Source organism: Corapipo altera, unplaced genomic scaffold (assembly GCF_003945725.1).
Source record: "Corapipo altera isolate COAL_440 unplaced genomic scaffold, ASM394572v1 64, whole genome shotgun sequence".
Classification (NCBI taxonomy): domain Eukaryota; kingdom Metazoa; phylum Chordata; class Aves; order Passeriformes; family Pipridae; genus Corapipo; species Corapipo altera.
Genome location: NW_020884893.1, coordinates 1,900,200 through 1,922,311, shown reverse-complemented (window position 1 = coordinate 1,922,311; position 22,112 = coordinate 1,900,200). Strand labels below are relative to the sequence as shown.

General features: G+C 41.1%; 1 protein-coding gene across 4 annotated transcripts in view; it reads left to right on the top strand.

The window, feature by feature from the left end:
• Positions 1-8,448: 8,448 nt before the first annotated feature.
• Positions 8,449-22,112, top strand: part of SULF2 (sulfatase 2) — a 117,941-nt gene continuing 104,277 nt past the window's right edge. Inside the window, exons 1-2 of one of the 4 annotated variants that reach the window (XM_027646404.1) lie at positions 8,449-8,495; positions 17,809-17,897. The gene's annotated coding sequence lies outside the window, so the exon portion shown is untranslated. Of the gene's footprint in view, positions 8,496-8,720; positions 8,855-17,808; positions 17,898-22,112 lie in introns of those variants that run through there. The other 3 variants (XM_027646410.1, XM_027646403.1, XM_027646411.1) reach the window with 3 other exon arrangements.

Sequence of the window (22,112 nt, the reverse complement as noted above, 5' to 3'; positions counted from 1 at the left end):
TTTGCTATAGAACTTTTGGGGGATAATTTAGTATACTGTAGGACAGCATATATTGAAAAAAGACCCTATCTGGTAAAATCTGTTTAATATAAAAGACCTCTGCTCCAATGGATTTTCCAGAGAAAACTCAGATCCTTTTGCAAAAAACAGAACCCACTTTTTCACTGTGTGAAATGTCAGCCTACTTTGGTAGGATTTCATCTTAGTGATTAATGGGTTAAAACCCAGACAACGACCTGGGCACTTATTCCACAATGTAGTTTCCCTCACAGAACCATACAATGAAAATGTCTGTGTGGGATTCTCATCTGCTGCTCTTGCTTCCAAGGAGCTGCACAGCTCAGTCCCTCCCCCTTCATACACACAGCTGGGTTTCTCTGCTCTGGCAAAACAAAATTAAAATGCAAAACCTGAGGATTCTAACAATTAGGGGTAGCAACGTGTGATGTCGCTGTCACGGGAGCAGATACTTCTTTAATCAGAGTTTCTTTATGTAACAAGAAAACTGTTGAAACTGTTTATTATTTCTATGCTTTGTATCAACACGCCAAGCAGCAAGAAGAGCAGAGCATGGGACTGTACATTTGCTTTCTGTGTAAAGAAAGGGTCAGTGCAAAAAAGGATGTCTTATTGTGATGTCTCATTTGTGACAAATACCTGTTTTACGCTTCACAATCCAATTTATACCTAAAGCTGTTTGACTTTAGCTCAACACTTGCCCATCCTTCAATAAAAGACATAATTATACAGATGCATATTGTCTCAGGAAAAATCTTTACAACATAAAGACAGTATATATAGGTGTATATATATATATATATATTTGTATACCTATATATATATATATATATATATAGGTATACATTCAGTGCTTGTATTTGAGAAGAATAAAATCCAAAAGAAATTTTGCTTTTGCATATATATTCTCTGTTCCCTAACACAGGCAAAAACCTTCAAGTCAACTATCCTTGAGACCCTAAATATTCAAAATATGGCTTCATACATGCTGACATGTATCTCACAGGTGCAGGTCTCGTTTGAGTCCAGGTATGAAGTCAAAAAAGGAAAATGGCAGTTCTGTTAGAGATTTTTAAGTGGTAAAGGCTAGCAGCTACATCCAGATGTGACTGTGGTTCAAACTGCATGTCCCAAAGGTCAGAGAGTGTTTGATTTTAAAGCTCCAAACATAGAAGCACACATGGCACATGTCAGTAAGATACTGCATAAGAATATCTGTGGTATGGACTAGTTAGCACAGCAGAGACAGTGTAATCTGTGAAGCTTGAAAGATTTGCTGCATAACCAGAAAACCAAGATGCCAGAAGATCAAGTTAAGCTGTCACAATGGTTCCTGCTTCTCTTAATATCTACAAATGTGTATTTGTGGGGCCTGGCCTATAGCTACACCTCTTACTTTATTAGATCTTAGATCTGGAACAGGAAGCATGAAGGAAGTGTTTAAAGAGAGGGTGAATTAATCTATGTGACTGAAAACAGCAGACGACCAGTGAGTGTTTGTTGCTGGTGAAGAGTGAAACTCAAGAGCTGACCTAAAGTCTTGAAGAGTACAGACCTTACTGTTCTTCATCTGCAAATTACAGATGCACTGGTTAATACACCAGTGTACCTGCAGCACTGTTATATATGTGAAATACAACCTCCAGATACCACAAGAAATATTTCCCAGTGATAACTCTGTTTAATTCATCAAGCACTTTTTAAAAATGAAGAAATCGCATTTTTGGCAATTGGCATTACTTTAGAAATATACAAATAATAAGAAAAATCCATGAACTTGTAACCAGAAATAGGCCACATGCACATTCAACCCACACAAACTGTAAGGATTAGATCTACGCACAATCTGTATATGCAACAGTAATTTCACAGATTCCCTGTGCTCTCAGTCTCGTTTTTAATTTGCCTCACTCAAAATGAAATCATCAATCATGAGACCTGAACTATATTTTATGGAATTATTTGATCTTTCCCATTAAAAACACAATTAAAGCATGTCACTCCTCCATACACATTGCATATGTAAGCACATGCATGATATATTGGCACAATCACAATTTTCTGACTTTGGTGAAATTGCAAAGCTTCATTAGAAAGGAAGAGACAGAGAGCCCTGGCAGTTTTCAGATCTTTAGGGGGTCATTTATTGCTGTAATAAGTTTCATTTTTTCTGTCTGAAGGGTAGAGTCTAAACACTGTAATAGAGCGATATTGAAGTATTTATTTTACTTTGTTTTTTTCTTCAGCTGAAACCCTAGCAAGGGAGTGTTTTTCAGCTTGGCAGCCAGCCAGCCATTTCCCAGTAAGTAATGTGACCTCTGTCCTGCAGCGTAAAGCTGTACATCTTTTAAAAAATATTCAGTCCCCTGCTAGAGTCTAAGGAGTCTTTGCTTACAAAGTGTGTCTGCAGAAGCTTCTACAGCAAGTAACTTGGCAGAGGATTCTAAACTATATTCAGCTCTTTCTCCCTCTGTCTCTTTTCCCCCAGTGAAATGACTTCATGTAATTGTCCTCCTTGAGATCTTTTTCCTTAGCATATCGGAGATAGGGATAAAAATTCTTTTATGGTCTAACTAAAGTGTATCACGCTCTGTCTTCCACCCAAACTGTGAAAAAAGTCTGCTTTGTAACATCCAGTGCCAAATTCCCCAACTGTACCAAAGCAGCTGTGCCATCCATGCAGTGGCTCAGCCAGCCTCATGGGCAGGGCTCCATCAGAACTGTCCATGACTGTGCCACGCACTTCAAATGAAGAAATTCCGTGTAGTTACCAACAGCTGATGTTGTAAACAGGCCCTTAAAAGGGGAACTTTTGGATAGATGTCATTCAGATCTCCCTCAGGCTACCAGCTGAAAAAGGCAGGATCAGTGTTCTCAGGCAGGAGCTGTAGAAGGTACAAAGCCAAGGAGTCCTGTTCTTAACTAAAGCCAAGGCACTCAGTGTAAGTGAATGCACCCAGACAGGTGTATCTTGATGAATGGGACTGAAAAGGCAAACTCCATACTTTATATGGGATTGTGTCTAAAATTAAATCCATTTTAGGTTAAATATAGAAACCAATACAGTAAGTTTTGCTTCTAACGATGTGGAAAGTCAGAAAAGTAATTTCTGAGCATGTGTGAGTGGCAGAAGGAACTTGATGGCTGTGATCCTTCTGTCAGCACAGTACCCTGCCTTTATATGTCACACATCAAAGGGAAAATCTAACTTGTGGAAGGAGATAATGAGACTTTTTTTTTACCTCTGTGTATCAGCCAGCACCTCGAGAAAGGAAAAGATTTACAGCCATGTAAAGATTTAAGCACGTTCCCTGTAGCATAAAGAGCAGCTATCACTCCAGCACTGCCCCTCTGCATGTGCTCACTCATCCCACCCACAGCACAGCTCAGCCTTTAAGAGCCACAACAAAGCCCAACTGTTCAGTGGAAGGATTGCGTGCTTCCCCAGAACTAAACACAGAACAGATTAATTAATCAGCGGAGGCAAAGCCCTTTAAAACAGAAAAGTGCTCGAGAAGCTACAGATTGTTATTGCTGAACACTTCCCTGTTAGCACTGGAGTTATAATCCATTTCCCTTAATGCGTTCTCAGCAAGGGGATAGGAAACACGAGATTGCAGTTACCAGCTCCACAGTTATGAAAGAACATGCAAAAACTCTCAGTCCTGATTGCTCTCTTTACACACAGAGACTAATCCTGGAGTCCAACAGACAACTATCTTATCTGCTGAAGTTCAGACATCTGTTTCCTTACGTGCTTCTTGTGCCTCTTGTTGCTATTGTTGCTTTACTGTTTTCCCCCTTCCCCTAACAGCAGAAGATACGGTCTCCGGGACAAGGACATAACATTTCACTTGCCATCCGCTGGCATTTCCAGTGATTAGCACTGCTCATCCATGTTTTTGTTTTCTCAGGAGTGTCAGCAGCTACACGACATTTCAACCGGTTTCAGTCTTGCAGCTTCTGAGATGAATTTGTTTGTCTAGGTAAACAGATTACCCTAAATCTAGGCTAAGTCTTGCCACATTTGAAATAGCACATTCATTTTCTTAACAGTTCCTGAGTCATGACTGGTACATAACCAAAATAAAACAATCCCTAGTTTTTTGACAGTTTATAAAAAGTGGCAACATTACCACAAATCTGCTTTGTCTTTAAAACAAAGCAACTTCTTTATGACTAAGGCTCTAATGTATGTTGCTGATTAGTTTCTTCAATCCTGAGTTGTTTTTTTTTCCCACTGGGAATTTAACATATTTCACACAAAAAAACAAGGGAGGGGGTCGTTAAAAATCAAACCTTGTCTTTGCACTCATATGCTGAGTTCCACTCTCACACTTTTGGCTGGTTCACTTCAGAGAACAGCCTGCTGCAAGACTTGAAACTAAATCAGTGGCCCAAATTTGCACTATTTGGATCTCAGAGTTTGCTTTTACATCCACGCTAATACTTAATTACTGATGCTATTAATGTAACTTGATATATCTTTATTTGGAAAGGGACAGTTGGCAAGAACAATCAGATGTGTTGGATTGATTAGGGTTAATGGATCTTCAAAGACATTAGGGATTAAAAAAAATTATTATTGCTGCTAGTGCATATCAATATTTTTAACTCTGCTGAGAGCATCACCCTCACAGATCACATTTCACTCAATTTTGCATAAAGAAAAGATGAGGGAAGAAAGTTACAGGGCAACTATATGCAACATGCACACAACCACTAAAACCAAAATTCTTAGTGCAAACACGTAGTGTGGGAATGGCAAGAGATGTTTCTGAGCTTACTGCACTGATGAACACCTGCTGCACGTGGAAAACACACCAAAATAGGGTTTGAATGGTTTTGTTGGTGGCATCAGACCGTAATCTTATTGAACTCCTACAATTAATCAATCATTTTATCGTGAAGGAAACATAAAGCTTTTCAGGGATACAGTGCTCTTCATCATGAATTTTGTGGAAAACTGATCATTCTCCCTGTCTTTCGTCTCCTGAACTATAATTGCTTGCAGCTTTACCTCTGCACACACTGTTAATGCACTGCTTAACCAATTAAAAAATTAGGCTTATTCTCTAGAAGACTTTCACATGGGATCTTTGATGATTTTAAGATGCTTGCTCTCTTGGACAAAAAATTCTGCCTAGTTTTTAAACCTTGTTTTAAGCACTATAGACTGCCAAGTATATGCTGCCTAGAATGAAAGAGGAGACAATACTGACACCATAGAATCATAGAATCGTTTGTGTTGGAAGGAACCTTAAGGATCACTTATTTTCAGCCTCCCTGCCATGGGCAGGGACACCTTCCAGGCTGCTCCAAGCCTCGTCCAACCTGACCTTGGACACTTCCAGGGATGGGGCAGCCACAGCTTCTCTGGGCAACCTGTGCCAGAGCCTCCCCACCCTCACAGGGAGGGATTTCTTCCTAATATCAATCTAACCCCGCCCTCTGTCAGTTTGAAGCCATTTCCCCTCATCCTGTCACTCCAGATCCTTGTCAAAAATCCCTCTCCAGCTCTCTCAGAGCCCCTTTAGGCACTGGAAGGGGCTCTCAGTTCTCCCAGAGCCTTCTCTTCTCCAGGCTGAACGCTCCCATCTCTCCCAGCCCGGCTCCAGAGCAGAGGAGCTCCAGCCCTGGGAGCATCTTCGTGGCCTCCTCTGGACTTGCTCCAACCTGTCCACACCCTCATTGTGTTGGGGGCCTCAGAGCTGAACACAGCACTGCAGGTGGGGTCCCACGAGAGCAGAGTGGAGGGGCAGAATCACCTCCCTTGCCCTGTTGCTCACCCTGCCTTTGGAGCAGCCCAGGACATCGCTGGCTTCCCGGCCTGCAGAGCACATTGCCAGCTGTTATGATGGATAAGGACTGGAGGCCTGTATTCAAAGGTGCTATTTACTACTTCAGTTGTTATAGATAAATTCACACAATATTATTACTAATAAACTGCCCCTCTTCAAATGTGACTATCCCAGATCTCACAGATGAAAGAACTATCACAGGCAAGCTCAGTAAATTGCCCAAGGTCACATCCCAAGATAGCAACAAGTAAAAATACAGAAGAAAACCCCTGAATTGATCTTGCCCTATTCACATCCATGACATACACAATACTGATGATGTATGCATGCAGAATTTGACATATTTTTAATCTATAAGAAAAAGTAATAGAGAGAGTAATGAACCATGGGAAAGAATCCATATTTTTAAAAAAGGTAAACAACTGCTTTTGCAGTACTCCTTTTGCTTGTGAAATAAGCCACTTAATTGAGAAATATTACTTTGAGACTTAAGGCACAGTTTTTCATATTTAACAGCAGTGTTTATTACAATGGACTGAGACAGCACTTACCTCCACATGCTTTTGGATTTTGCCAAGATTTCTTGCACAATTGAACAAGCTATTTATATTTTCACTTTTTCAGAGGTCAGTTGTTTGCCTATAGATTTATTTCCAGCCATCCTTTGTCTTTCATATATGATGATGCCATGCTCTTAAGTGAAGAGAATCTTTTTTTATGCATATATTGTTACCCAGGTCAATTTATTTAAGACGTTAGAAGGAATTTCTATGTATTAATAAAATTAACAATAATAACATTCTTAAAGTAGTAAGACAAAACCTTGCATTAATGTTAGAAACTCTCTCACAGAATTATGATGATGAGTCTTGATTAGAATATAGATGGAAATAACTTAGGCTTGAGAATAGCTTTGTAAGATTAATGGAAGATTCACCAGATAATTTCTCATTCTGGTAATTATGACTGTATAGAAATCATTCCTTAAAAGTATCTTGTAATGACAAATCACTCCTTCAGATTTAGAGGCATTTCACGTGCATACTGAGGAGAAAATTTTATCCATTTGGAGTCTCAGAAGAAAGATCCCAATCATTTAGAGTATTTTTGAGACTTTTTTTTGTAATAATAAGGTAAAGCTCAGCTGTCTCGAGCACCTTTAATGCAAAGATAAAACTTTCCCAGTGGGCAAGGAACAGATCCCATCTTCGAAAGTGTCTGTTTGGAGTAACACACTGAACCATTCACGAGCCAATTTGTAAGAGCATTGGTATGGAATACAGGTGGTCGGCTTTATTTCCAGAAATCATATTTTTTAGTAGTAAAAGGACCTATTATTAATTTAATTACAAGACTTATTTTGACTCTTTGACATTCACCCCACCTTAAAAATGATATATCTCAAATCCTACAAGTCCTGCGAATTGTATCTGGTCCATACTCTGGTTTTAAATCTGTAATTTAATGACCCTGTTCTGTTGAGAAATAAGGACCTGACAGTTTCAAAAAAATGTGAACCCATGAAAAAAATGTACATTTTCTTTCTTTCCACAGCGTGAACCTCAAGAATATTTTAAGTTGTTGAAAGTTGAGAAGAATTTGCATAATTTTCTTGACACATCTTCACAAAAATATTACCCTAGGAGCTGTTGGAACAAAGCTAGCTTCTTATTCCTTGGATTTTCTGTGCAGAAGCAACAGAAAACGCAGCAACCTGATTAAAAAGTACGATCAGGGAGGTCCGTAACAAGGAAATGATTAATACAAAAAGAGAGGTAAAACAGGAACTATGGCTCTGCTTTCGTGAAAGTTTACAGCTGCACTGCGAACACCTGAGCTACTGTTGCCTGGGGTGACAGGGACCCAAAAATAAGGGACCAGGCACAAAAGGTGGCCCTCGTGTTGGTGGAAAAACCCTTCAATTGGGAACGTGAAGGGGTAAAACTCGAAACAGGGAAAGGGACCCGGGAAGGGGCGAAAGGCACCCGGGAAGGGGCGAAAGGCACCCGGGAAGGGGCGAAAGGCACCCGAAGAGGGCGAAAGGGACCCGAAAGAGTGAAGGGGAAATCTGACTCGTTTGGGATAGCTCGGTCACAGGAGATGTCCGCGCCTAAACACGCACAGATCTGGCCCTTCAGCAGGACAAGGCACATTCCTCCGTGCGACTCCACCGCCGGCCTCCTGGCACCCCGTACGGGGAACGCCGGGGAATAGGTGGGGAGAGCATAAGTTTTATGAGGTCGGGGTTTTATCTCCCCCAACCCCAGGGGGATCAGACCCTCCCGCAGCCGCTGCTCCGCCACCCCCACCCCGCCCCGCTCGCTGTCCCCGCAGCGCCGAGGGGCGGCGATGCCGGCGGGGGGAGGCGGGGGAGGCTCCTCGGAGGGGCCGCGGGCTCCCCGCGGTGCTGCCCGCGGTGCCCCCTGCTCGGCGGCGCTTGGGCGGGAGCCCCCGGCGAGGGGCTGGAGGAGGCGCCTCGCAGCAGATGGTGGCTGCCGGCTCCTGGCGCGGCCCGCATTGGCCAGCGGCGCGGCCCGGGCGGGGAAAGGGCGGGCGGCGGCCGCGGCCCCGCGGCGGGAGCGCAGCGCCCGCAGACCCGGCTCGCTCGCCTCCCGTGTGGCGCCGAGACCACCCCAGCCCGGGCCGGCCGTCACCTATCGCGGCTCCGGGCCACCTGTGAGTGTCCGCCCGGCGGGGCTCGCAGCCGGCCGGGGCCGCCGGGAGGGTTCAGCCGGCGGGGGCGGGAGGCCCGGAGGGCGCGGCTCCCTCACGGCGGCTGCGAGCCGGAGCCGCCGCCTCCTTCTCCGCTCCGACCCGCGCAGGAGGGAAGCGGGAAGGGGTGGGGGAGATTGTCCCCCCTGGGCGGGAGCCTGAACCCATGGCGGGGAGATTTTTATCACCTGTAGGTGAGGAACCCCCCGCGCCAATTCCCACCTCCCCTCCCCTTTATTCCATCCTCGTCGGTGCCGAGCCACCTGTGACTAATTAATTAGCCGGTGTCGGTTCTCGGCGCGCCGTGGCCCGGGGGCTGCCAGGTGAGGAGCGGAGATGCGCGGGGAGGGACTCGCCCAAGGTCATGCGGGGAGGCATTGGCTGAGCTGGGAAATAACATGTGCTGGGCTAAAAACTTCTGCTTCCCAGGCGTGTGCCGGGCTGTTCGACAGCCCTGTAAGGCTGCAGGGCTCCAGGCATAAATCTGGGAGAGCTGTAGGTAGGTCTCTAATTAGGTACTTGGTTTTTTTTAATCGTTATGCTTTTAAGAGTTGTATATGGATGTTAAACCTTGCCGAGGTGCGGTATCTGTGTCATTTGCCTTGTTTTCTGCAAGCTGCACATGTGTGGATGAGCGCATAGCGATCGTACTTTTCTGTGACTAATGGTAAAATTCAATAGGAAACTAATGGTAAAAATATGATGGCTTTTTCTAAACTTTTATCATGGGAATAAATATTGTCTTTGCTATTAACAGTGGATGTCATGCCATCAGACAGCAGTTGTGAAAAGCCCCTTAATTGCTTAGGTGGCGGCTGCATTCCAAAATTAACCTGCAGTGCAATAGCTTTTTTTCTCAGTGTAGGTGAGATGTAAAGCATGGTGGGCCATGCTTTAAGAACTTAGGCAATTAGAGTATAGTGTGGTTAGGAGTTCTCCAAAGGATGCAAGTGGAGCAATAGTTTTGGTGCTAGCTGTATGCACAGCAGTTCTCTCTCCTTCCCTCTCTCGTCCAAATATAATTTCAAGAAGTTTTCGTGAATGTATTCTTCTGTAGCTAATGTGCAGGGTTTCTTTTGAATTTCTCGTTATGTGAAAGTAAAACTGACACATTCAAGGATGTCGTTTAGATTAAATGTATTATGTGAGTTCTCCAAGTCAATCCTCTTCATAGAATTTGATTATTCCTAGCATTTCATAACGTGTCCTGCAGCAGTGAAACTTAAAAGTTTCAGCATGCTGTTCAAAGGCTAAACTGTTCCTGCTGCCATCTTTCTCAGTTTTACCTTAGCTGCTCTGCTTGGTTTTTGGGTGGTGGGGGAATGGAATCAGCAAGAGGATTAGGGAAACACTCAAAATATTAGTGTAAATATGACACGTTTATTTTTAATCTGTATTAGGGAGTTAGGTGAACTCTGGACACTCATCAGCACAAATCATGGAATTCAAGGCAAGGTTTCTGGTAGCAGGGGGTTTTCATAATATAGATGTTTTGTCATTTGAATGTGGAGGGTTGTATGGGTTTGTTTTAGTCTCATTCAGAAAATACAGTGTTTTTCTCAAATCATTTAATGGATTTTTTTTCCTGGACTTTGATATTTAAAAAAAAGACACTCTTAGTTATGTGTTGGTTATATAACACAGGGGGGCTTGTTTGTTCCCTTGTGATTGGAGTTTTTTTCTGCATTAGACTCCTTACAAGGAATCTTATTCTGGGTAATTTCTAGCTGAAAGTGTTTGCCCTTGCTACATAAACTCATTTTGATTAGTTTGGCCTTTCACTACTAGTTTCTCTGTCATTTCTCCTAAATGGATAGGAAAATGTCTGTAGCTTTTTTTTTTACTGAAGTAGCTAATATTATTTCATTAAACAAAATGTTAAGTTGGAGTAGATGATACTTTGCTATGGCTATGTTTTGTTTTTAAGCAAGTGTGTATTTTAGTGTTGTGACTTCTTCCAAGCATTTCTCTTATGAGGATCTCAGGTGGGAAGAGTTACAGGTGCTCATCCACAAAATAGTAAATAAAAGAGACACGGTGGTATTAAATTTGCAAATATAACTTGATTTATGAACATGAATAAGACCCTTCTCTGTTGCGAGTGAGAGATGAGGTGATGGAATAAAGCAAATACTTCTGCTGTGTAGTGGCAGATGTGTATTTTTCAGTGGGGTTTATTTTGTTTGTTTGTTGTTTTGTCTTGTTTTGTTTTGCTGTTTCCTCCCCTCTTCCCATTCCTGTTAGTTTCCAATGCATTTGGATATTTGTTTAACTTTTGGAAGTTGCCTGGATTTCTCTGTATAGTTTATTGCTGGTCAACTGCCTCCCCCACTGCCTGTCCCCACCACCCTCCCTCACCCCTCACACAAATGGTGCCAGGGGAGAAATTCTGAAATATTGGTGCAAGCTGGATAAGGGAGGATTTCAGGTAATTAGTGGTTGACCTCTGTGGGAAGAAAAAGGATGTGTAATATTTCTGAATTCCATAGAAATGGTGTTCTAGTTTTTGTTGTTGTTGTTATTTTGTATTTCTGTGTATATTTTCTGGCATTGGTTCACCTTCCACAGTAAAATCAGAATAGCAGCTTGCAGTTCAGTGAGTTTAAGCAGCATGTTGTGAAATAAAAGGTCTGATGAGTAATCACTAGTACTAATTAGCCATATTTAATGGATTGTTAGCAGATAGATTAATTTTATTCTGACACTGTCAGGCTATTAGTTGTCGCTAATCTGCATATTGTATTCTGAAATGAAGGTTGCAACTTTATGGTGGTGGGTAAACAACTGTAAATATCAATACCTCAAAAGAAATAACATAAGTATTGGATGAAGTCTCATTGTTTCTGAAAGACATGTTCCATTTAGGAAGAGGCAGCACCTTATTTCAAGTTCCTGAAAAGAAAGCAATTGAATTGCCTGCCTTATTTGAAGACTTTAGCCAGCAATCATTGTGAAAGGCTGAAATTATTGATCCCCGAGGTAGGAAGTGCTGTAAACAGTGGTTCAGCTGTGATCTGACAGTTTGATCATCCCTGTCACTGTGTCCTGGACTATGACTCTCCAGCTTAATAGATGAATTCCTTGTATTTAAGAACTTGTGGTTTCAAGTAGTATTTGGGAAAGGACGATTGTGCATCTGAAAGCTGCTGAAGTGTGTCTGGTGCTGATTTTATTTTCAGTCGGGGAAACTGAATAAGGAAAACTTCTTAAAGAGGTTTTTGGTATCTGCAAGTCCTGATCAACTGACCTTTGACAGATTCTCTTAGATCTGCTTCTAGATTTTTCTTCTGGATTCTGTCTTTGTGGTTGAAGTGCTAACAACATGAAGTTCTTTGTGGATCCTTTTTTGCAGTGTTATTTCCTGCATGTTATCCCAGAGCTAGCACTGTTCAGTGGAGGGAGAGAACGCTGGTCAGAAGGACAGGAGTGTGTTTTAGGGTGGAGTTTTTGTTGCTCTGTTTTTACAGCTTTAATATGAGAATCCTAAGCCAATACATTTTACTTCTGTGACTGAAACATGAAGCCTTAGAAATTGCAGCTTGCTTCTAAGGAAAGTTAAGGTACCAAAACCTAAAGTTCCAGTTCTTCTCCCACTCCAAATACTTGTTAGGTGCTTGATAAGAAAAGACTAGTAGTTAATGGATTTTTGTTTTCCCCTGTATTACAGTATCAGCAGCATTTGAAGGACTTTCTAAATAATCTGACTCCCTTATGTCATCCTTTCTTTTTCAGAGGAGGTGTGTAGAAGACACGAATGGCTTAGAGATAAAATTATATGGTTCTGCTCTTAGAAAGCTTTTTTTCATAGGTAGTATGTGCAGAGAAGTTATTTTACAAAATGTGACTCAGCTGTGCATACAGAAGGGCAAGATGGTGTAGTTGCCATTAAAGACAACACTGCAAAGTGTCTTCTTCCTTCTAAATCACTAAGTAAATCTTTAACTCTTGCTGGATATCTCGTAGTCTCATGGTGGAATGGTTTTTGTGGTCCATTTGGACTCTTTTCTGACTGCACACTGATGAAAGTGGAGGCATCTGTAAGAGTATGTATAAATGAGTTCTAATTAGTGCATCTAAGTCTCTGTCAAATGGTCTGTCTTTAGTCACACTTGTTTGATAGTCTAACTGTAGAATCAAAGCAGTCTTTAAAAATTCTATCACATTTCCTTGGTTGTGATATTTGCGTGGGTTCCCTTCTTGGTGCTGTCTGCTGGAGACTTGCAACCAGCAGAGCTGAGCTGTGATACGAGACCTTGTAGGTTCAGTAACTGTTCACAGTGTGATATTAATGGTGTTAAATTAGCATCATCAGTGGTATTAACTGATTTCCTCATTCAGACTGTGACATTTGTTTGGTACAAGGATGATTAAACATGTGCAAACATTCTACGTGCAGTAAAAGGTCTTTGGGCCCTGACAGATGATAAATGAGAAAATTACAGGTTGTAGGAAAATGTCATTCCTTGGGAATCTGTCCTCTGGCAAGACAAAAATGTTCCCCTCTAAGCAATGAAGGATTCATTCTCCCTTTTCACATCCTTAAAGAATGCTGGAGACTTTTTTACATACTTAACACATGTTAGTGTCTCATCCTTTTTTTCAGGCACTGCTGTTAAATTGGGATTTGTCCTGGTTTTGTTAAGCAAATAGTCCAGCAGAGAACTGTAGAAAAGTACTGTAGCCTCAATTAACCCCTCCTATAATCTTCTGGAAAATTTTAAGTCTGTCTTATGTTTTTGTTTTTAACAGCTGTAGTTCCTTTTCCATCAGATGATTGTACATAATACAAACTTGCACACTGAACTGGTGCATGCATTAATTGTACATAATACACACTTGCATATTGAACTGGTTCATGCATTGACCACAACTTCAGAGAAGGCCTTTAGGGAAAGGCTCAGTCCAGTTTCAGATGTTCCTCATGACTTTCTTCCCCTTCCTGTCTCTCACGATGTAAGGATTTGTAGTGTCACATTGGAGTGCTAATAGTGCTTGCTACAGAACATAAAAGCTTCAACAATATGATGTATTTGCAGTAGTTTATTACCAAATGCAATTTATAAGTAAATTTTCTATCTTCTGCACCAATGGTGTAAAGTGTGACTGAGTACTGTACTTCAGCCACTGCTGTTCATCTCTTTAAAGGGTACAGCTGAAGTTGCTGTGCTGTCAAACAGTAAAACTAAATTGTGAGTTCATCCTGCTTTTATCTTGCAGCATGGCTGCAGTTTGAAAAGAACCAGACAGCCCTGATAGTTACAGCCATTTTCAAAATTACAAACATAATTTTCAGATACTTAAAAATTTTTTGCCAGTCTGTGCCAGAACGGAAAAGTTACAAGCAGTTAAAATAACAGTTATATGAAATTCTAAAAAGAGTAAAAATGACTGAAAGGTTTAGCTAGCAAAAATATCTTTCTCCCCTTCTTCTGGAAGTGAGATTTGCAAATAGCAACCCTATAGGATTATTAGAGATCTGTATCTATTAAAAAACCCCACTTAAATCCAAACACCTAAACACAGCACAAACCCAGGATTCAGTTTTTTTCAAAATTGAATGGATCCATTCCACTGAGTAGAAGGTCTGATGCCTCTACTCGTTCTGATACCTCTTGAATGTGGATTCTTGCAAACTTTTCTAGGACATGGCTCCCAAGCTATTGAGGCATGTAATTTGATTTATGCCAAGATAACTAATAGCCAAGCACAATCTAATATGTTCATGGTTATTTAGATGCATCTGAGATAAACCACCAGATACTGAACTTTGGAAGTCTGATTCAGAAACAAGTGTTTTAAGCAAGAAAATGTTCTCCAGTGCAACGGGATCTTCAAAGAAGTGAAGGCTTTAATTTTTAAACAGCTGTGTGCAGCACTGTGGGAAGGGAGATGAGGGAATAGGAATAGAACCTGAATTTGGCAAGTTTTATATAGCAAAGCAGAATACATGCCTCATGATATTTTAGTACCAGGAGATAGAAAGAGTACCTTGGCACCAGTAATGTTTAAAAGCTGAACCTGCAATGAAGCACTTCCCTCATTTAAGTCTTTGGCTGCATTTCTACAGATTGAGGAATTGTTTTTCATCCCATATTGCTGGGAGCTGTCAAATACTGGCATTTTTTCCTCTTAAGGAACTGTCCTGAAAACATAATACAGGAACTCCCTAGGAGGAATCTAGAGGAAAGGAGCAAAATGATCTATGCTCTAAAATAATTACTACCCCAATAAGCAAAGACTGAATTAGTGTCCTGGAATTAGATGAGAAGCCAAACAGAATTCCTTCTTCCTAAGACTTTGAGAAAGCCTGTGATTTCTCCCCTGTCCTCTGACAAGGTGGTGTGCTCTGTGACTTGTTTCCAGTCATCTTGGGCAGAGGGTCCTGAAAATAAGCTTACAGTGTGAACATGCAGTACGTGTTGGTGGGGCTGACATGGTCTTCTGCATTTCATATTGCCTTTCAAAGAACAGGAATTGAGTACCCAGGAAAGCTGTGAGAAGTTTAGCAGGTTAGATGGACATCAGAGCTCTATATACCTCCCTTCTCCTGTGGAGCAAAGGTGTAGGCTGGCTGAGCTCCAGGGATCCCTTCATTCTGGAATCAGCCCTCTGTGATCAGGTTGTACTTGGTTGCTGTGTTGCTGAGGTATAAGTATATAATGCTTCCCACATTCTTATTTAAAGAGTGTAGTTACTTATTAGAACCCCCATCCCTCTGTTGATATTTAGCAGAGTTGTAGTAGTGAACACTAAGCTTGAAGAGGGAACAGTTCCAAGACTTTCTCCATTTATCAGTAACCTGCTGAATCAAATTTTTGTGAAGAGTTCTCTGAATAAGTACTCTTTTGAGTATTTTGATATTTTTTTTTTAAGGTATTTCTGCTATGTGTATTAATGGAACTGCTTCAGTTGTGAAGCACTTAGTTTAGGTTTGTGTTTCTCATCAAATTCAATTACTCTGATTTCTCAGTCTCAGAGTATCACTAGCAGGATGAATGTGTTCATACTGTGGATTGTCTTTGTATCTGATTCCATGTTCCCTCTACAGGATGGAGACAAGGCAGCTCTGGTGGCAGAGATGGGTGTGACAGAACCCCGTGAGATTAGATTCACCTCTCTGGGTTTATTGCACTTGCTTCTTTTCAAACTGCTAATAACATCAAGGAAAGTAGATTTAAAACCAGCTGGGGCCAAAATCAAGGTAGTGATAGGAGTAGGGAGAACCTGGAAGTGCACCATTGCCTGGTTGTGTCAGGCTTCAAGAGGCACTAATACCACTCCTACTTTTCAGAATGTGTAAATATTCATCTTTATGCAGGATTTTAAGTTTAATTCCTGTAGTTTTCACTGCTGTGGTATTAAGGAAAGAGAAATGGGTCTGTATGTAGAAGAAATCTGTGACAAAAGAGTATTTCAAAGACAGATTTCCTGTCTAAGATAGAAAATAAACTCTTTGCAATACTCACTTCAAATTGACTTTTTCCGTGTATGTATATAAAATGCTATCAATTACACTGCAAAGTAAGAATATATTTTTATTCTTATCTGAACCAACACTAAATCAACTTGCCAAACACTGAAGTTTTAATGCTCAATAAGGTTTCCTCATGCAGCACTCTTAGTGTTTCTTTAATCGTCTGGGTACTGAATTTTACTGTTCTCTTTGACCTCAGGGCAGAGGCTCAGCTCCCAATATCACATTGATAACTTCCCTTTTTAGTCTTCCATGTGTGCATTTATTGCATGTGCAGTGATGAGGCAGCAGTTGGAGCATTCAGGATGCTCCCTGGGAGCTACAGAGGCTTAGGAACCAAATGTCTGCCTGGTCTTAAAAGCCAGTAGGAGTTATGTCTGCATGTGGAGTTCTAAGCAATCTACCTGTGACAGGACTGCTGAGTGAGTTGTGAGAGGGCAAGGGGATATCTAATTTGTTAGAACAAAAATCAGTGGCAGTGGCTAGCTGGAGTTTTCCATCAGTTTGCTACAGTGATGCTGGAATTAGTTGTTTTCTTTCATCTGTGGCATTTGCTTTTGTTTTCTCTTCCCCGCTCCCACACACCTTGATCCAAAATCCAGATTGAAAGCAGATCACTGAAAGGACACAAAATGAATTTCTGCTCTGTGTCTGTGATCCTTCTTAAGTTATGGTGTGTATTTCTGTATTCAGATCTTTTGAGGTATACTTAACAAATAGCTGTTCTGGAATTGTTTAGCAATTTATTAGCCATGCCAGAATTTTTTCATATTAATACACTATTGTTGGGGAGTTTGAGAATTTGTGGGGATTTTTACATGTAATAAAAAAGTAATATGCCCTTATGGTGAAAGCAGGTAATGTTATCTTGGGCTGCAGGTTGCCAGCAGGTCAAAGGATCTGGTCCTTGCCCTCCACTCAGCACCAGTAAGGCTGTGCTGGGTGCTCTGTGTCCATTCTGTGCTCACCAGTACAGGAGAGAAATGGTCAAGCTTGGGAGAATCCCCTAAAAGGCCACAAGGTGTTTAAGGCTGAGAGAGCTGGGACTGCTCAGCTGGCAGAACATAAGGCTTGGAGGGGGAAATATCTTCAAGTTAAACACCTGCAGGAGGGGTAAAAAGCAGTCAGGCTCTTCTCTGGTGTTCAGTGACAGATGGGGCAATGGGCAGAGAGTGAAACACAGGAGGCACTGTCTGAGCATGAGGAGACATTTCTTTACTCTGAGAGTGACTGAGCACTGGACCAGGCTGCCTGGAGATGTTGGAGTTTCCTTCCTTGCAGATAATGAAAAGCTACCTGGACACGGTCTGGGGAAACAAGCTTGGGATGGCCCTGCTAGAACAGGGGGGTTGGACCAGGGAACCTCTAGAGGTCCCTCCTAAGCTGAACAGCTCTGTGACAAACTGCAGGCTGCTTCCAGTCCCGTTGCTGGTCAGCCTGCTGAGTTGAACTGCCTCCGTGTCTTACTTCTGTCGTGTTGTGATTGTGTTTGGCACAGTGTGTTTATGTAATTTTGTTTCAGTTTTGAATTTTGCCCAGAAGGTACTGCAGTGGCCAGTCACTTAACTTGTACAACTGGACTGTCCTGTAAACAATGAATTACTAAAGCTGGTGCACAAAAGCAAGGACTTTGCAAAATGGGGAAGAGAGAGCTTCCAGAAGAGCTCGGAGAGTGTGCTCTTAGAATGATGTATAAAAGAAAACTGGAAACTCTGTACTGATACCCTAGAAGTCTCAAGTGACTTGCAAAAGGACTGTGAAAATTATACTCTCTCCTAAATATTCTTTGTTTTTTTATATTAGGTGGCTGTGTAGCTGGCAAATGTTCCCAGACTGAGAATGGCATGATGTGGAGGGCACTGCAGTGAAAGTGTTAAATGCCCCTTTCTTTGGTATGTTTTTACTCTTCATTGCATTTATAATGTGAATTATTGCAGACCTGTCTGTGAAATAATGATGGGATACAAGAATACAGGGCTAACTTCATTGCAAGTCATTATAGTCACAGAGCAGAAAAAAAAAAAATCAGCTGTTGCATTTTCATCACTTGATGGGTTATTGGAAATTACTTTGAAGAGGAGATGTCTGATGCTTTTCCATTCCTTGAATAACTGATTAGATGTGAAGATTAGCAGTGTGATGCTATAAATGCAGTGCTCTACCACTGAAACCATTTCACCTAATAAGTTTACCTGCAGAAAAATTACCTGGTTCTTCTCAAGGCTTTAAAACTTGCATTTCTGCTGTGGTTTGGGGGAACTGTAGAGGGTCTGAGTTCCAAGTAACTTCAGAAATTCTCACACCCATTGCACTGATTTAAAAATACATGCCTTGTTAATGAGCAAGTGTGCATCCATTGTGCACCTTGGGAAGAGTGCTGCTGTGGAGATTCTTACAGATAGTCATCTTTCACTGTGATCTAGTCTTTTGGATACCCAAGTACCTTCTTCTTAGTGCTAATAAATTCTTTAATGCAGAAAACTCTAAATCCCTTAATTAACAGAAAAGCTTAATATGTGCTTAAAGGCTCTGCTGAGTTTCAGGCTGCTGCTTTTATGGATGCAGAACTGCTGCCAGAAAGATTCCAGTTCAGCTGGATGCAGATATTGCAGCATATAAGACTGACTTACACAGGATGAAATGGAGCTTCAGTGCACGAACACCTGAAGGATAAGCATGAGTGCCCTCTTTGGAAGGAGTTATTTGATTCTGCTTTCAGTGAAATATCAGGTATTTAGTGTTGCCCACTTTCCAAAAACCCCTTGCCACAGAGGAAGCCAACGTTGCCAAAGGCAAAGAAATGGAATAACTGCAGATTGTGTTTGGTGAGATGTGTTCCTTTGCAAGAATCCAGCACAATGCCAGGTTTCTGAGTTTCATCCATGAGCAGGAGGTAATGTTTGTGCTTGGACAGTCAGCTGTCTGGCTTACAGACAAGATGACCTCTGCCCATCAATTATCAGCATGAATTCTGTTTGGAAATGGGACTCAGAACTTCTGGAGTAGGCCTTTCTTGCCTAAAGTCTTAACTTGTGCTGTAAGGCAGTAATTTTTGAGCACTGACCATTTTAAACCTCATGCTGAACAACAAGGCATTTTCCTCCTCTTCCTGTCACTGATACTTTTACTTGGCTTTTTTAGGGTGGGTTGAGAGCCAGCAGCAGAATTTAAATGAATTAGGAGTGACAGATGTCTGATTCTTGGATTTGCTATTATTCAAATACTTCTAAAATAATTACCTCTAGGCCAAATGCTTGGCTATTTCCAGTCCCCTGCCATTCCAATTTTGCTTTAAGGTAAGAAATAAAGAATTCCCTTGCATAGAAGAGTCTCCAGAATAGATCTAATGCAACATTCCCACGTTGGATCTACTGCCTCAAATCTTGTTTCCTCTTGCCACAGATGTAGTGGAGCATCTTGGGGAATGGGCAAAAGTACTGTGTGTTTGGGTGAAGCTGTCTGCTAAAAAATACAACTGATGGGAAGGAGGGTATCAGCTCTGGGTTCTACCTGTTGGGCAGACCTTTGTTCTAGGGTGGGAAAATTACTTAGAACTTATTCAGGTGTCTCTAAACTGAGCTCTGATCTGTGGACACAGAGGTACTCCAGATTTTGCAGAGTCTCTGCACTCTTGGAATTAGCTTTTATACAGCAGGTTAATGTGGTTTTGTACTTTTAATAAATGCATTTGGGTATCTGTGCTTAAATTTTTGAGGGGGAGTTGAAGTAGCTGTGGAGTTGTATTGATTTCACTGGAAGCTCAGAGTTCTACAAATTGCATTGATTAGGTGTCGAAATGAAATTTCAGGATTAAGGCCCCTTCAGATTAGTATCTTTTTTATTTTCTTCTCTCCAACCAACTGGTCTACCAAAATCTTCAATGTTTATGAAGACTTCTGAAGATAACCAGGTGAAAACTATAATTTACATTGTGTTCTGAAGGAAACAAAACATTGTGAGGATATTGATTTGAACCTGATTTACTTTTAAATTTTTCTTCAGATAATTAAAGTTAAAATAAGTATTTTCTGCCATTGTAACGAAACAGTAAACAATTTTTTGGTGTATAATTCAGTGTTGCAGTTGCTAACTGTTGGCCCTGGCTTTATACTACAGGAATTTTTTTGACTGTGAGTGAGCAGTCAAGTGGAAGCCAAGCTGAAGCAACTACTCTGATGAATGACATCTCAAAACAGAAAGAATGGGTTTTAATAACTTAAGGCATTGCCTGTAGAAAGGGAGAACAGGATTTGCAGGCTATTCATAACCTTAATTTCTGAAAGGTGCTGTGTGGGGGGGTGGTGCCTGTGTGTGTGCATTACAAATTTAAAGTTACGTAGAGAACCCAGAGAGAAAAAAGGGGCAAACCTAAAACTTTGAAGGCTTCTGATGTTTTCTGTGACTGCTGTGGTGGATAAACCAGGTTACTCTCTTGCTTTAATTACATGTGTGAAGAAATTTAATGGGGACTGCCTATGTAGTAAGGAAATTTTATATCAGCAGCAGAGAAATCATTAACACTGAATCTGAGCTCTTGGTTTCCGTGTTAGCACGTGCTCAGCTGCTTCATCCTTCATCAGCTAATGTGTAGTGAGATGCTGTTCTGCATTATTAAATGACACACTATGAGCAGCCTTGCAGAGCAAGGTGGTTGGTGCTGAGCACCAGCATTGGAAACTACTGTTGCAAAGTGATGTTGATTTAAAACAAACCCAAAGCAAGGTCAGAATTTTCCAGTGTGCTGATTTCCTTACAGACATGTGTTTGTAGCAATATGAATTTAAATATCTTGTTGACACTGGTGTCTAGCACATGTGTCACAAATCCTGAGGAATGCAGTGTAGTCCTGTGGTGTAGTATTTAAATGAATTTTTTTCAGTTATGCTTTTGAATTATAAAGAAAATACCAAAGCCAAACCTGAAATAAAATTTGAAAGCATCACAGGTAAAGACAGTTAAAGGGTCTCTGTTTCAAAAAAAATCTGCTCTGTGGATTTATCTCAGTGACTTAGTTCATTTGACTCTTGATCACATTTTTATTTTAAATGTTTTTTCCTGATGTGATAGTCCCAGAATTAGATAAAACCATTTGCAGATCAGGATTTTAGAACACTGCACCACAATATGGTAGTTTCTATACTCTTTCTCCTATTCTTTCCTTATATGCTGTGAGAAAATGATCTGTCTAGTTTTGATTTATTTTGCACAACATGAACTCAGCTTGTTAAGTCCAAGTCAATTATAATGAAATGTTTGAGCATATGTCAGCTTCCCAGAAAACTGTGTTGTGTAATCCTGCACTTCACTATTCTGACAAGCTGAAGAAATATTTCCAGTAGAGGAATCAGAAGAAATGAATCATCATCTGTGGGGAGATGAAGGGGAAAAAAAAAAAGGCAAAAATCATGCCCTGTATGAATTAAACTTCATTTACTTTTGAGTGAACTCAGGCTACCTCTAGAAAGGTTATAACCTACAATAGCCCCTGGTACTGGAAACCAGTGTTCAAGTTGTTTGTTGTATTCACCCTCTGTACTTGGCTGACACAGAAGGAAAGATCATCAGCTGTGGAAGGAACTTCTTTGAATCCCTGATCCCAGATTCCGTGGCTGCCCTTGCAGTCAGTAGCCTTAGGAAGGGCATCTGTCAGACTTCTCTTAGTTTAATGTATCTTTAGTGCTGCTTTGTGTTCTGAAGGAAGTAGTCCAAGTTTAGTAGTTCCATTATATAACCTCCTGTTGAAGGAAATAAAAGTTAATGTTGTTCTGTATTATCCTCTCTCCTTTGTAATCATGTGTTCTGCAGAAACCTCTGATAGAGAAATTATTGCACTTCAAGTGGAAACCCCTGCAGAAGATGTCAACTGTTCTTTGTGGTACAAGCCTTGGAGTTCCAAGCTGGAGCTATTTACTGCAGATAGGAACTTGTAATTTTATTTGGTTTGATCACCATATCTCAGTAATCCTGTTTGTGGTGCACAGGTTTTGGAAAACACAAGACTGAGATCAAAATCACTTTCAATACATTTTAGTTCACTGCAAATTCTTTTGATATGTCAGGGGTTACTCTTCTACTTGAGTAACTTGATTTGCCTTTACTTCTTCAGA